The following is a 17,748-nucleotide window of genomic DNA, read 5'->3' on the forward strand; positions in this document are numbered from 1 at the left end:
TAGACTAGGGGAAGGAGGTGATGCAACTTACAATGATTAAAAGAAGAACAAGAGATGAAAGTAAATGTCAGATCACGATGACGATGAATTGGCGAGGATATGGCTCAGTGAGTTGGTGTTTTAAGTCCACTTTATGCACAGTAAGGCTAATCGGGACTGGACCTACAGTTTAAAGTGGGATACGAACCACTTGTGCCTCCACCGGGTATCGAACTCGGGACCCCTCGATTACAAGGCAATGACGCTACCACTGCGCCATGGGGGAGGCCCCTATGGCTCAGTGAATGTTGAAACATGGTATGTAAGGGGTCTAAATGGGAAAGAATGTGAATTAGTAAGAGGGATAAAGGAAACAAAAGTGAAATACATTGCAGTTACAGAAACAAAGAAGAAAGGTAATGGAATTGAAGAACTTGATAAAAACTTTCTACTATTCTACGGTGGAGTACCAAAAGAAGAAAGATCAAGAGCAGGAGTGGCATGTATGATAAATAAAGATAGAAAGGAAAATATCATGGGATGGAAATTTATAATTGAGAGAATAATGACAGTAGACATTTTAAAGCAGAAAGAATTAACTTTAGTGATAGTGTATGCCTCTAACGAGAACGAAACTTCAAACAACAAAGATAAGTTTTTTTTAAATACTACAAAGAACTATTGAAGACATAGATAAGGAAGTTATTATCCTAGGAGATATGAATGCCAGAGTGGGAAATAAAACCGACCGCTGGGGAAAAGTAAAAGGAAAGCATGGAGAAGAAGTGATAAATAACAATGGAGAGAGACTATTGGAACTCTGCATAATAAACGATCTGATTATAACAACACTATGTACATACATAAAGACATACACAAATATACTAGAGAAGAACCAAGTAGAAATGAAAAATCTGTAATATATTACATCATTGTGCGGAGAGTGATGAAAAAGTTCATAAGAGATGCAAGAGTTGAAAGAGAGCCAGAAATAAACACTGATCATAAACGTCTCATATTAGATATGTAAAATGTTAAAAGTAAGACATCAAGGAAGAATAGAAGGAAGAAAAGGATAAATTAAGAGAGAAGATAAAGGTACACAAGTTGAAAGAGGAAAATGTTCAAGAAGAATTTAGAAAGAAAGTGAGAGAAGAACTAGCGAATGAGCAAGTAGAAGAAAGAGAAGAGAACTTAGAAAAACTGTGGAGTAAATAGAAAGGGCCAATAATATCTGCAGCTGAACAAGTTTGTGGAACATCTTGAGTAGGAAGCAAGAAGAAGATAACAAATTGGTGGAATCCAGAAATAGAAGTAGAGGTAAAAGAAAGTAAGAAAAATGGAAGAAATACCTCTGGAGGCATTTGAAGAATATAGAATGCAGAGAGATAAAGTAAAGAACGTGGTTCAGAGGCAAAGAAAGAAATGTGGGTGCAATTTTGAAGAAATGGAGCAAAATCATAAAGAAAATCAAAAACTTTTCTACAAAGTTCTGAAGAACATGAGGAAACAAAATGATTGCAATTTAAAATTTATATATGATGAACATTAGAAAATATTAACAAATTCTGAAGAAATAATGAAAAGATGGAAAAACTACTTCCAAAAATTATTAAGTGAAAATGAAAGAAGAAACGTACCAAATGAAGAGGAGGAGGAGGAGGAGAGAAGGCCTGAAGAACCAGATATCCTAGATGTAGAACAAGAAGTAATTTACCTGAAGACTTAAAGACACCTATTGGTAGAATGATACTAAGAAAGGCAGCTGGTCATGATGGCATTGCACCAGAAATGATCAAGTATATGGGAAAGGAAGGAGAAGATCTGTTGCTCAGAATAGTAAATGTGGCATGGAAGGAAAAGAAGATAGTGAAGGATTGGGAAGTATAAATACTAATACTCATATATAAGGAAGGAGATAACAGGGAATGCAAAAATCACAGAGGTATTTCACTACTCAGTGTGCCCGGCAAAGTCAATTCAAGAATTTTGGAAAATAGACTAAGACAAGAAATAGAGGATAAATTAGAGGAGACATAGAGTGGATTCAGACCAGGTAGAGGTGTCCAAGATCACATATTTACAATAAGGCAAATAATAGAGAAAGTTATAGAATTATAACTTAGGTATATAGAATTATATATATTATATATAGAATAGAATTATACCTATGCTTTATAGACTTGGAAAAGGCTTTCGATAGGATGCCATGGCAAGAGCTATGGAAAATCCTAAAGAAAAACAACGTAAACAAAGAATTAATAGAAGCAATACAAAGTTTCTACAAAACAAGCAGATGCTATGTCAGAACTGGCAATAACAGATCAGAGGAATTCATAACAACAGGAGTAAGACAAGGTGATATTTTATCTCCATACTTGTTTATCATTCTGATGGATGACGTTCTGAAAGAAATAAAACCAAAGATGAGAAAATTGAAGGTAGGAAATTGGAAATTGAAAACTGTAAGTGTATCTGAACTTTCATATTGTACTGTTTGCAAATTCATAAGCAAACCTACAAAGAAATTTAGAAATAATAAATAGTAATATGTCAAAGAAATATATGAAAATAAACAAAGATTAAAAAAAAAATGTGCGAGAATAGAAGCATAATAAGCCTTGAAGATTCAGAGCTAAAACAAGTACAAAGTTTCAGTTATCTAGGTCTTACAATCAATAGTAATGGAAAAATAGATGAAGAATTAAACACCCGAATAAAGAATAAAAACAGATTATATTATGCCATAAATAAACGATTTTTAGGAAAAAAGGAAATAAGCCAAGAAACAAAAATGATTGTGTACAAATCAACTTATGTACCAAAATTGATATATGGAAGTGAATACTGGATAATTAATGAAAATCAAAAAACAAAACTTACAAACAGTAGAAATGAAATATTTGAGGAGAACAATGGGAAAGATCAGAAGGGACAAAATCAGAAATCAAACAATCAGAATAACATTAAACACAAAGCCAATATATCAGGATGTTGAGCAAGCACAACTCAGATGGTTTGGACACCTTAGCAGAATGCCTGAACATCGAATATTTAAAAAGGTATGGGAGGCAAGAATGGGAGGATTGGATCTGAAGAGACCGAAAGGAAGACCACGTAGGACATGGAATGAGGGAATGAAGGATATCCTGAGCAGGAGGAACATCGCGTGGAGTGAAGGAATGAAGTTGGCAGAAGAATGTGACAGATAGCGAGCTCTCTGTAGAACCTCGACACCAATCGGTAGAAGAGGAGCAGAATAAGTAAGTAATTAGACTAGGGGGAGGAGGTAATGCAACCATCATCCACTCCCCACCCCACTGCATTCTGATAAAGTGTCGCACGTGAAGGAATTAAGATAGTTATTTTTGCAATAGTTCATTGCATATTGAGTATTTCAAACAATTTTTCAGGAATTTTTACGTACCGTTCGACTGTAAAATTCGACACCGTATTGTATTGCATTAATATTTACAATGCAGTGCTTTACTGTAACCGTTTCCTTCTTCTTGTCAATTCAGAAAAATTCCTGCGTGTTGTGGACAATTTTACTTAGGCAACACTGAGGGTGTTGGTTTTCGAACATTTACTAGAGTGGGTACACCCCACTCGATCTCTGATGCTGGACTTCACCTCAAACGAGTATGCTAGTTTATGTGGACAGAATTATACAATGTACTTTGGCATTATCTTTAACCAAAGTCCCTGAATTTTCCCAGCGGAGAGAAATTTCCTCCATTAACAATATTCGGCGAAATGGGAATTCCCATTTTGCCGAAAATTTTTCTTAGGTGTGAAATTTGTCTCTGGTGCATTCGGCGAAAGACGTGTTCTCTTTTATAAGTATATGCATATTATGTGTGCATGTGAACGGTGATTTATGTGGACATTTAAATATTTTTTGACACGTATGGAGAAATGATTCCGAACAAGTGTCGGTTAATGGAATTACAAGGTGTCTAGAATTATTGCAAAAAATATATAGAATAATAATAATAATAAACATCCTTTACCGTTAATTCTATGCATCAGAAACCTTGGGAATCACAGAAGGACTATAGTGGATTTAATTACATGAAGCAAATCATGCCGAGTTTTCATATATACCTGTTCAAGTAGAGAATGGAAAGGCACAGAAAAAGAATTACAAAAATATATGTGAAACTAAACCAAGTATATCGATCAGTTATTTCAATGTGATGATAAATTGTCCCTTCAGCTAAGTACAAGTTTCAATTTGTCTTTTCCTGTCTTTCCCTTTCCTTCATTCGCTTATTTCTGGTGAGCGGAAACCTAGATAAGTCAGTAAATAATTAGGATATCGAAACCACGGGGAAGAAATATAATGTGATAGAGAAACAAACACAAATAACATCAATTCCCATAACACGAATCAACCCAACACCATTTGTCGTTGAGAGCTGAACCCACATACACGAGCTCGCAGGAATATTGCATATTGAATTCGTTATTCACCTGGCATTAAATGGCCAGTAATGTTTTTGTCACATAATACCTATACGTTTGTGAAGTGAATACGTTATCATGACCTGAACAGATTTCAGAAAACACACACAAAAATACAAAGAACAATATGAAACCATGAAATTCAGAAGATAAGACCCTATGCAAGTAAAATTACATTTTGTGCTTATCACTTGTCTTGAGGTTTATACATCTTGTTTCGACTTGTCTGCTATCAAAATATTGTTCATTATTGAAAATTTTCTTTCAGTTGGTGTGTGCAACGTACTCACTAAAATTTTAATTTACTTTATACGTACATTTACAATACATTTAACTAGAGAAACTTGCAACAATTCCAGTTTAATTATATGGATATTCTCGCAAACACGCATAGCCTAATTTCTGGTTTCTACTTTCAAATAAAGTTAAATGTAACAACCATACACTTGTACTTTTTTAACATTTCGCAATTTCTCATGTGTCTGATAGCTAAGCAGCACACCGTTTTCTAGCTATCTGGATTCAGAAAGTTAAATATAGCAACACTGCATTTGTCGTTTTTCCAAAATTTCCATGTTTTATTTTAACCATATTAGCATAAATAACCTGCATACCCGATTTCCAGGTTTCTGAAAACTTTAAATGTTAAGTATGGCAACATGTTATCTCTGCCTTTTTTTAACTTTCCTATTTCGTTACTTTCGCAGGAGCATAAATAACTATTAAATACAGATTTTTACTTCCTAGCGTTAAAAATGAAGAACTCAACTTGACAACGCTGTATTCAAAAGGACATGTAATCACCACGCCTATTGTCGACTTTATACCTTCAAAAATTAAACAAAATATGGCAACCCTGCATTTTGTTTTGTAAATCATCCCTAGCTAGTTATATTCACGGTAGCATTAATATCCAGCATACCGATTTTAAACTCTCTAGTTTCAAAATTTTAAAAAATTGGATATGGCAACCTTTAATTTCAAATTATTAAAAACCTTCCTATTTGGCTGCATTCACGGTAGCATAAATAGTCATCATTCCGATTTTTAACTTTTTACATTCACAAATAGAAAGGTTAAATTTGGCAACCTGCATGTCCAATTACTTTAAACTTTCCCCTTTGGCTATATTCAAAGTACCATATATAATATACGTAAAATAAATTAGATGTGGCAACCATGCATCAGCGAGAGTTTTGCATGAAACGGCTTGGTCTTTTTTTCCCCTGTACACATTCCATCGCTTTTCCTCTGCTCGCAGTAAACGCCATTTTAGTCTTTCGAGGGTCTAACCGGTTCTCTGCAGTAGTTGGCCAATTTCAGTTCACTTTAACCAATATTTCCCCCCGTGATGCGGACCGTAACCTCGGAACGAAATGTCGAACTGCTTTCCTCGAGACTGGTTTCTGAAGTGGAGCAAACCAGAATGCTTTGCAAAAAGGAGTTGCGAGTTTTAGTTCGTCTAGCATTAAACTACCGGTTATAACTGACGGCACACTTGTCAACCAAGAAGGTGGTTCAGAAGTGTGCTATAAGTGAAAGCATGAATTCTAGTTCAACGCCGGATTACATATCAATTTATGGAACGACAGGTGGCGCGCCTGCTATTGAAATACGTTGTCTCCAGTATTATTAACAGAGTAGTAGTTGTAGTCAGGCACGTAACTAGAAATATGTTTCGGGGAGGGGGTCCGAACCAAGAGTCTCAGGAATAATAATAATAACAGTAATAATAATAATAATAATAATAATGTTTAAATTAAAATAATTATATTAAATCAAATTAATAATAATTACAATACATAAATTAATATTATGTTATTATTACACGAATAAGTAAATAGACTGTATAAGAATAGAGATATAACAGCGCATATTCATTACGTAACTTACCTGTAGTTAAGATCGGAAAAATTTACATAAAAGCAAGTGCCCTGGCAATGAAATTAATGTCAAATAGATGAATAATTGAATATTTATCGAATAACAAAAATGATGTTACATGTAGTTGGAGAAAAGTAAGTTTCTTATTAATATTTTATGCATATTATTTTGAGTAGTAGTGTACATAAATCTTCTTTGTAATGTCAATCAAAGCCGTATGATCCCAATATAATCCTTGTCTTCCAATAGCTAAGTCTAATTATTGATAACAACTGGTTTGAACCAGTTTCCTAATTCAAGTACTTAGGAGTAATACTAACAAATGAAAATGATATTAAAGAGAAAATAAAAAGCAGGTTTAATTCAGGAAATGCATGTTACTTTTCTCTTCATAAACTTTTGTCTTCTCGTTTAATATCTAAGAAACTAAAAGTTAAAATATACAAAACAGTAATTTTGCCTGTAATATTATATGGATGCGAAACTTGGTCTCTTACATTGAAAGAGGAACATAAGTTGAGAGTATTTGAAAATAAGATCCTTAGGAAAATATTTGGGCCTAAGAAGGATGAGGAGACAGGTGACTGGAGAAGGTTACATAATTTAGAAGTCCATAATTTGTATTCATGTCCAGATATTATTAGAATGATTAAATCAAGAAGACTTAGGTGGGCAGGCCATGTGTCACGAATGGGAGAGAAAAGAAGAGTTTACAGGATTCTTGTTGTTAAACCTGATGGTAAGAGACCAGTAGGAAGACCAAGACGAAGATGAAGGGATAATGTTGAGATGGACCTAAAGGAAATTCGTAGGGATGGAAAAGAGTATATAGATCTTTCTCAGGATAGGGACAGATGGAAAGCCTGTGTTCCTTCAGCTATGAACCTTCGGGTTCAATAAGGCTAGAGAGTTAGTTAGTTAGTTTCCAATAAGTTCAGAGAAAATTATACAACAAATGCTAAACGAGTATATTTTCATTTAATTTTCGTACATAATAAGTCTTTCGGGTGTGAAGGGGGTCCGTGTCCTTCAAAGCCGTATGTTCCAATATAATCCTTGTCTTCCAATAACTTCAGAGGAAATTATACAACGCAGGCTAATCGAATATATTTTTCATTATTTAAATTTAGTATTTGATTACTCTTTCGGGGGGTCCGGACCGGACCGGGCCCCTTGAACCCCCCTAAATACGTCCTTGGTTGTAGTAGCATAGGCGCGCTGATTCATTCCAATATTGGGCATTATAAAGGCATAAATACCGATTTTTTTGTGGTTGGTGGGGGGTAGTTTTTTTCAATATTAAGGACCTAGGAAGAAACGCACTTGAGTTAGTTAACCTTTGCAAAATTGTAATTTCAATTAATTAGCTCTGAAAACACAAACATCGATTTTTTGTTAGCTAGACAAAACATTCACCATATTTTGATTATATACCAGTAATTATACAAGATTATACTTTATATGTAATTTTTGATTGAGAATTAAACATTCTGTTTATAATATATATTCCCGCAATCCTTTATTGGAGTTTAATATCTTTACACATGCTCATACATAGGGCCCCGAGTTCGATGCCCGGTGGAGGCACATTGTGGATCGGATCCCACTTTATAGTGTAGGTCCAATCCCCATTAACCAATTTGTGCATGAAGTGGACTTAAAACAAAAACTCAAACTAAACTCAAACACACGTAGTTTTTTAAACATTGGCTGCGTAGTAGCTTCTCTACTACTAGTGAAATAAGATATTCAAACCACTATGAATGAAATTTATAAATATTATACGGAGTGATTATCCTGATTTAGGGCAAAACGTCTTATGTTACATGCTAATAATTCAATTGTTAGATTTGCATGTGAAATCGGTGGGCAAATTACTTTATCTCACTACTTTTCATCCAGAAATATTGATTGTCTTTCAAGAGTTAGTGAAATCTTAAATCTTGAGTATACTTGCTCCACATGAAATTATAAAGCTTAATAATTTAAAGTTATATGCAGTCTATTATTAGCATGCAGTATTAATTTAACGTTATCCATTGTGTAGTTCCTTTAACTATACTCATTCAAAAAAATTTGAAAGTTAAACATTGAGCCCCCTTATAGAAAGGGCCTAAACGGAAACTAGAGGGACCTGGGACCCTCCGCCCCCTGGTTTCGGCGACCCTGTGTAGTAGTAAAAGTCATGATCACTTTTATAATAACAATATTGGCAACAACAATATCAACTTTCACATTGCGAACAACAATTATGTCTCAACATTTAACCAACCATGCACGTACGTCTCAAACTGCCTTTGCGTGATTGTGGTTCGCATGTGTACTTGGTGCGTGATGTTTTGTGCTGACTCCTCACCCTTTCCCATCGCGCACGCTCTCTTTCCATGGGCGTGGACGCTTGAGTAGCCAGCTTAGTAACACGCTAATGCTAAAAAGTTAACGGCTTGACAAGATAGTAGTACTTCAGACCAGACCCCAAAATCTACTCAATTAATAATAAATTCAAACGAACATTTACATATTATTGTATTGCAAATGAATTTTAAAACTAAAATAACACAATAAAATGTTCTGGATAAATGGATTCATTGACTCATGCATATTATTTAGCACTAGCGGTAGCTCTTCCAAATTCCATGTTTGTGTGTGTGCTATTAGCGAACATGCACCAAGCCAAGATAAGACACTTTGAAAATTCCATGAATTTTTCATCACTAATGTGAACACTAATTAAAATTTTCCTTTAGTATCGGTACCCTTGCTAACTTTATAGAAGATAGCAGTTTTCTAAAAGAGGCTTCTTCGAAATCTCAAATCACAAATTGAGTATGATAATTATCTTTCAATTCTTGTTTAATTGATGCGATAAAGCAATGACTTAATGTGGCAGAAGCAGAGCAAAGGATTTCAGCGCCTGGGGCAAAAATAGAACGCTTTCCTTTTCCAAAGGATTTCATCCTGCACACCCATCACCGTTTTGGGACAAATGCTGTTATTATGCTTCTTCTTAATATTTATTCAAGAAAGCAACTCTCGTAAGGAATCTAGGTACCAGGTCAGGTTCCCCTGAATGCATGCGGGTGGAGGTCGACTTCTTCAGCTCCCCACCCTAAAAAAACGTATCTTCCAAAATTAAAATTAATCATGAGCTTTGAAGTTTCAGGTCCATTTGATGCACTGATTCGCCAATCCCGACTAAGCCTACAGTTTAAAGCAGGATCTGATATGTGCCTCCACTTTGCCGAATCCTGGACCCCTTGATTACAAGGCGACGACGTTACCACTACTCCATTGGGGAGAGGGCCTCCCCGATGGTGCAGTGGTAGCGTTGTTGCCTTGTAATCAAGGGGTCCCGGGTTGTTCGATACCCGGTGGAGGCACAAGTGGTTCGGATCCCACCTTAAACTGTAGATCCAGTCCCGATTAGCCTTACTGTGCATAAAGTGGACTTACAACAACAAACCAATCAATCCATTGGGGAGGTCAGTAACCATGAGCTAGTCTCATAGCAATGTGAAAAATGTTACGCGGGTATCTTCGATGACAGGGCAGAGCAATTCCATTTCCATCAAGTGGATGGTTCTCGTGTCAGGAAACCAATATAAAATGTATCTGAATCTCATAACATTCGCGCGGGGAACACATAATTATTCCCTCTTCACAGGCAGTTTCCCTGATTTTTGGAAGGAGGCAACGGTAATTCCCATCCCTAAGAAGCAGAGCCCGGTCTCTAGGAATGACTTTAGACCAGCAGTATTTTACCGGTGCTCTTAACAATCCTTGAAAAATTAGTAAATGGTCAAATTCGCAGATTTGTTAATAAATTTGAGGAACGGACGACGAACTGTCTTTCCGATTATGAACATTGAAGATGATGTCAAGGGACCGATCACATTTACTCTTACCTATGTTAATTAGTAAAATTTAAGATTTAGCCATCAAAGGAGAGGGGATCAACATTATATACTCCCTTAACAGCTTGTGGAAAAACCTCAACAGGAGGACTAGTTCCTCTTTTAAAAATAGTTTTGGCACTTGTAGGTAGTAACAGTCGAAATAGGCAATTATAGGCACATAGAATTTACGTATAATGATTGTAGTACTTGGAAATATACATGCGTATTGAAAGCTTACGAATCTGTTCATGTGAACAAATGGCATTTAGGGCAAAATCATGGATCTAATGATGAGCGATATTCTAAGAGCCAGTAGCGTTCCTAGGACATTGCCAAGAAAAAGGGAGGCGTGGCTTGGTTTGTGCTCGGTGTTTTAATATTTTTTGCGTATCTACCGTTCTTTACAAATGATGACGTAGAACACAGTAATAATTTGGAGACGTACCGGCTAAGTTAGAACTGTATGACTGAAGGAGAATTCAAAGTTAGTTGAGAGAGAATGATGCCCGTCGTGGAGGCCGGAGTCGAGTCAGACCCAATTCACGCATTATATTTCGTTAGAGGCAGCATTAGTTTGATTGTGCTACTGAGTATTTCTTTTCATTTAATTATCTATTAACATTTTGTCATTTGTCCAAATCTTTTCTATAGTCTGGCGAAGTTCTGACTTACTAATTCCAGGTGAGAGGTCTACCCGAGGAGTGGTGATGAAGCCGTCGCCTTGTAGGCACTTTGCACGGTGGTTCGCATACCACTTTAAACTGAGGTCCAGTCCGATTAGCCTATTTGTGCATAAAGTACACTTGAAACAAAAACTCAAACAAGCTCAATTTCAGGTGTTGGGTATCTATTAACTTCATTGGTGGTCATATCATGCCCGTCTCCAACGGAGCTACAATTCCCACTACAAAGGCCTTCTGGCAGCTGGACTAGGCACTAAATTCTTACCCGCTTACTTAAAATAGGCAAAATACAAATCATTGTATTCTTCACTTTTTCACTGCTTCGAACGAGGAAACTGAATCAAAGGAAGTTCTCTTTCTCTACAATGGTGGCGTGTTATACCAGTCAAGGAATACTGCTTTCCAGATTTCCCGGTAGATGGCGCGTAGGTAGTTCTTCGAGACTGGTATTGATCTGCTCGGCGGGAAACGCATGCTCAAAGTCCAATGCTGTCGTTGCCCAGAGCATTATCAGCTGCGATTCCACCTACAAAGCCTTTTACTCTTCCGAGATGGGAAGTATAAATATGCAGGTGAGGTGGCTATGATTCGCATCGCATCTAGAAACACAAGTTGACACAATAGAGAATTCATGATATAAATTTATTGCTTTCTGTCTATTTCAGTTATTTTACGTTGCCTTTCTGCCCATCAATTTATTACAAAATGCGTAAGTACAATTAAACTTCATTGGTATTTATTGTTACAATTATAATTTATGCTGAGATAGGTTAATCAAAACTGAACATAGAATCTACAGTTTAAGTCGGGATCCGAACCACCACGCTATTTGCCTCCACTGATGACCAAACCCGGAACTTTGGATTACAAGGAACTATTTTATACATAATAATTTAATCGATGCTGAAGAAAATTAGAATCCACCAGAGGTGTATCTGACCCTTTATTTTTTTTTTACAAATAAAATCTTAGACTTCAGGCTCAACTACAACTACAACATACACACATATATGCATGTTTACACCATTGTAAGCCAGCATACTAGTGGTATCTGAGAAAAGCGAAGTCATCATTCTTCGCTTATAAGAAATTAACATATTTTCTAGGGAATAAATTTTCCAACTTTGAATGAAGTAAGTTAACACAAGTAAAACAAGCATTCATTATCAAAAAGACACGCGTTACAGTTACTTATGAAATTCCTGTAACGCTTTACTAACACAATTACCAAAAAAATAACGCGTTACATTACTCCACAATTCTGCTCATTAGCCTGAAACGGAAGTATTTTCCGCTCACAAGTGGTGTTCGAGGAAGTGAGTTCGGTATCATACAATCAATTATATGCATAGTAATGTTATAAACACTATTCTTCAAGTAAATAATATACAATCAACGCTAGGGAATGTTTTAGACTCGCCGTTATCTGGAAGCACACACGTGATCCCCCCTTTTCTTTGCCAATGTTGCAAAACAATTGAATGGCTTGAGAGCACACTGTGACAAAAAAATGTTGTACAGGCGGTGGTATAATACAGAATCTAGTTATCTATTGAGTCATATCCCTAGATTTCTAGATTAGATGATTATGCACACAGTTATGTTATTCACAAAGGATTTCCTGCTTTTTAGTGTATTATCACGTGGGAATATACAGGGAATATACACTTCTGAGGAGACCATTATGGTAGAATCTAATCCCCGGACCCGTGTTTTATGCATCGATCTCGAGGAGTAGAACACGAACGTGTATGTGCCTTTTATCACGTACCGAGTAATAACACACACAAACCCGGTGGAGGCATATGGTGATTCGGCGCCCACTTCAAACCAGGCCCGTACCCGGGTGGGGGGAGGGAGTGGGGGTGGATGTTGCCCATGCCTGTCCTCGAAGTATGAAATATTATAATGTGAACCCATAAAATCCTACCAAAATAACAATAATAATTTTTTTGAGATTTTGCAAGAATTTCGATTTCGCCCTTGCATAAATAAATGCATTTGTTGCAGGGAGAAGCAGGCTCCAGAAGTCTGAAGTCTGCAATATTGAGTAATTTTAGATTTAGGACTATTGATGCAAGGGTACCAGACGACCCGATTTAGACGGGTCAGTCTTATTCTTTTTAATCCATAACCCGACATTTTCTTTTTCTAACTAAAGTCGTGATGCAAAAATGCCTCATTTTTTGGTTCACTCACATTTATACATGCCCTTTATTTTAATTATCATTGAACATGCATCATTATATATATATATATATATATATATATATATATATATATATATATATATATATTATGTTTTAAACATGCAATTGTCATGGCTGTTCAGTGGTCCTGGTGTAAGAAAATTAAAGGAACATTGTTACTCCTCGAATACTTATGAGAACTGAATGTAAGCAATAAACACCAAGCTGTATGCCATGCGACAGCCTTGGTCTGTAAGCGACTGTGTTGCTGATTGTCAGGTCGAGGAGGGGGGAAGGATGCCTATCGGTAAGTTGATTTTTTCCCGTTATTGTGGATCATAATATTGCAACTCTATACGTGCATGTTTAGCTTTTGCTAAATACTACCATAGAATTGGTGGTCACATCTAATCCAACAGCATTTCGCCGACCATATTGGCGGAGATCCGGGTTCGAACGCCGGCCTGGACATGGTTATTCTTTGTAATTTTCCCTTCATTAATTTTATCATATCACTCATCCTCATCGTCGCGATTAACCAAAAATGGAAAATAACCTAATTCAATCAATCAAACAGCATTTCGGATCTTCTCTCTCTTCCATACTTTCGGATCTGGCTCCTCCCTAAAGAAATCCAGGGTACGGGCCTGCTTTAAACTGTATGTCCAGTCCCGATAAATTGGACTTTCAATTAACAAAATGATCAATACTGAGACAGAGAGAGAGGGAGGGAGGGAGAGAGAGAGAGAGAGAGAGACAGAGAGAGAGAGAGAGAGAGAGAGAGATTTCCACCTTTGAACCATTTTTGACAATTTTAAAGCACCGTGTGGGCTTCATTTTTAGCTCATGATACGCAAGTAACAGAATTTTTACGTCATCAGTTTACAAATTGACAATAAAAGCTTTGAAATATATTGCGTTCTTTAGGAGGGGCAGGGTTATACGGGGACAGATCATCCATCAATGCTGTGAAATGAGTAAATTAAGTGCCATTTAGCTTAAATTTAAACTGGAGCTAAATATCGTGAAGGACTGGAAAGGTATCGCATTTGAGCAAAATCAGATTAAAAGTTTTAGAATGACTGACAAAAACCGACATTTCCTATCCCCTGGTGTAGAATTTTCTTCAAGACTCTGTCGAGGAAAAAAATTGTAACTAAACTCACAGTTAAATTCTGACATATAGTATTTGGAGAAAAGTTTCAAATTAAATTGTGAAAAGTATATGGTGTGATTTAGGAGGGGAGTCGGGGCCCAATCTCAAATTTTCTGACAACAGTGACTGCTGCAATTTGAAGTAGAATGTTTTGCAACTGATAGATCAATGCAGTATTGATACAATATTGTACGTCGGCAAAATATAGTACGTATAGGAGGAGCCGAGAATCGAAATAAGAGCAACACAGATATTTTGTCCGTGATATCTTCAGCAAATTTAGAAATTTCAAGCAGTTATTGATATATATATATATATATATATATATATATATATATATATATATAGAGAGAGAGAGAGAGAGAGAGAGAGAGAGAGAGAGGGAGAGAGAGATACCGTAAATGTCTGATTTGGTATTGCATTTGAGCAAAATAGTTCAAACTATTTCAAGATGGTGGACGATTAATCGATTTTTCCTACGCTTCAGCATTCCAAATTTTGCTATATCTATCTCACACTGAAGTGTAAGGAGTGACTCTTCCACGTAGTACACCAAAATGTCAACATCACTTGTACGTAGTAAACCCTGGACAGCATTTTGCAGACTAACAAGGCTCTGGCGTCTGAATCTACGGCCAGTATAATCTTCGTGGGGCTGTGTGTGTGTGTGTTGTCCTGTGTATGATATACTTCTTATATTCGACACTAGTGCTGCATATACTCGTACAAGGGAGGTCTACATATCGGACTGGAAGGGGACCAGTTATTTTGGGTAGGGTCCGTGCCGTTTCATTGTGCCAAAAGAGAAAAATAGAGTGACATGAAATTTGACAGAAAATGATTGCTTAGTGCTCAGTTATCGTGTGTTTGAAATTTTTCCGCCTCCATGGTGGGCGAGCGCGTTGAGGGCTCTACTCAAGAGGGTTAAATTTTCGATTCCTTGCGTGGGCATGGGGGTCACATTTTGAATGTGTCTTCACCAATCTCACACAATCACCATTTATTTCTCATCGTAAAAAGTGGTAGGAAAACGACGTAAAATAAATAAAATACTAATACTATGTGCATTGGCGTTTTGTTGTTATTGCATTATGAATCCCGTTAGGAGTTTGCTAGAAGAGGAGGAATTTCATAACTTGCGAGGTAGAGTGATTAGCTTTTAGTGCTGCGATGTCATGGATCCGAAGTTCAAATTGTGTTAAGTCACGAAAGTTTCATTCTGTTTGATCATTACACATTGTTCAATTCGTTATTCATTTTCATGCAGCGATTAATCTAGAAGTTAGAAATTAATAATAATATTCACAAATCAACTGAAGATATGTTTGTGAAGGGAGGAGGGTTAGATCTGCATTTATGAATAACATTATATTGTGAACATCCTAACATGGGCCACACACAACACTACTGGCAACACGTAATCGATATATCAGGATTCATGGCATTTTTAATAATAATGAAATAATTAATAATAATAATTAGCACGAATCTTTCAATATCTAGGTATGTAAGGCTTAATTACAGTTAAATTGATCATATTTCAAGTGAAAACTGTCATACTAAAATTTAAAAATTCTATAGATGCTGTTATTAAATATGGTGGAAAGATTCTCTCGGGATATCAGTCAGGTAAGTTTTAATTTGTCCTGAAGTGTCCTGGCTAATATTCCGAGAAAACGTCTTTCTCATTCGTTGCAGGTTTCATGCGTGTTTAAAAAAACTGATATCTTAACATAACTCCATATTTCGCATATGTGTCTCCTCGTGAAGATAAATTAAACACAATAGTTGTTAGTGCAAATGATTCATCAAAGGAAAGGGAAAGGAGTATTGTCATCCAAGAGACACAATGGTGCACATCTCCTATTTGTCTCTTAATATTATATCGTAGCGTTCCATCATGAACGCGGGGATCTTAATTAAGAGATGTAACTTGCCCCTCCCGATTACTACTATTGATGATAGAGACAGCCATGAACGGACCAGGTACGAACATCTAGATTGACATTAATACAAACTCATATTTAGGTTTTACACTAAACTGAGCAACGCGAATGGCAGAAAAGGGTGAAGGATAGCGTACCCTGATCGGTTTAGATAATAGACCAATATATCCTGCTTCTCCGACGATTCCAAGCAAAAAGGATCCCGTGTCGCTTTCATCACACCTTTTTAATCCCTCGCTTGGCCTCCCGTCACCTCTAGCCAAAGGCCAATGGTATTACCATTTCCTGTAAAAGTCTTATGCTACATATTTCTGAGCAGGATCTAGCAAGTTCTGCCAGGGTCAATATTTCTAAACCGAGCGGATATGCTACGATATTACCATGCACCTAGACTGGTCAACGAGGCTCTTTCAGCAGGAAACTGAAGCCAATCCGCACTTTACAACACTGATTGATTGATTGATTGATTGAATTATGGTTGTAAGTCCACTTTATGCACAGAAAGGCTAATCGGGACTGGGCCTACAGTTTAAAGTGGGATCCGAACCACTGTGCCATGTGCCTTCACCGGGTATGTACTTTATTCACTTTATGCACTATGTTTTAGGTACACTTTATGCACAGATAGACTAATTGGGACTGGATTTACAGTTTTAAGTGGAATCCGAACGATAATGTGCGTCCACCCGGTATCGAATCCGGACCCCTAGATAACAAGACGATGAGCACTTTAAAAGACAATGTTACTTAGTATTTACATGCTCTGTGACATTTTCTGTCTCAGCCAACACTTGCAGTTCCTCAGACAAGCGAAAAGTAAAGATATTCTCTCCCGTTTAAGGATAGGCCTCTGCTGTTTCTTTTATCCACGGAATCTGGTGTTTGAACTCGAGATATACTTCGCCAAGTAAATAAAACATTTTATTTTAGTAAACAGGGATTATCTCTATTTAAAGCAATGGAACTCGGTGATCAAATTAACTATTCCGTAAGAAATATCAATTATCACAGTTTTTTTTAGTGTAGCAATAATTATTTAAAATGTAGTGTAAAATATTCTGCTGACAATTATTTTCCTACTACAAACTCTACGATTACTTTTTTACGAAACCTCCAACTATTTATCTCACAACCAGCATTACTTCCTTTTCTGTTAACACAAGCCAATTTCTGACTTTCTCTTTGCAAAATTCCAAAAGAATTAGCATATGTCAGATTTTCATTGCACTGAAGGAAATAATGTACGGACGACATTAAAACTGCAGCAGTAAATTAAAAAATACAGCATTTTGTATCAGGAGGACGTAACTATCAGACACAATCCCTTTGGCTCGTGTGATTTACTATGCGACCTTCTGATGTATTCGTAACCACTGACAGTGGAAGACCTCTTCTACCTTGAATTGAATTTTTCCATCCCCTTCCCCCATCTCTCTTCCACGCCTTCACCCTTACACAATCCAAAACCAACTCCCCACTCAATCCTGTGAATTTCCTGACCAAGGAACGAACTGGCAAATAGGTATTCCCGCTAGCATCTTTCCAATA

General features: G+C 36.6%; 1 protein-coding gene across 1 annotated transcript in view; it reads right to left on the reverse strand.

Moving 5' to 3' along the window:
* Window positions 1–17,748, reverse strand: part of LOC145984124 (uncharacterized) — a 928,179-nt gene that overhangs the window by 690,336 nt on the left and 220,095 nt on the right. The gene's annotated exons all lie outside the window — the stretch shown is intronic.

Source organism: Lepisma saccharinum, chromosome 2, assembly GCF_977018435.1.
Source record: "Lepisma saccharinum chromosome 2, izLepSacc3.1, whole genome shotgun sequence".
NCBI classification, from domain to species: Eukaryota; Metazoa; Arthropoda; class Insecta; order Zygentoma; family Lepismatidae; genus Lepisma; species Lepisma saccharinum.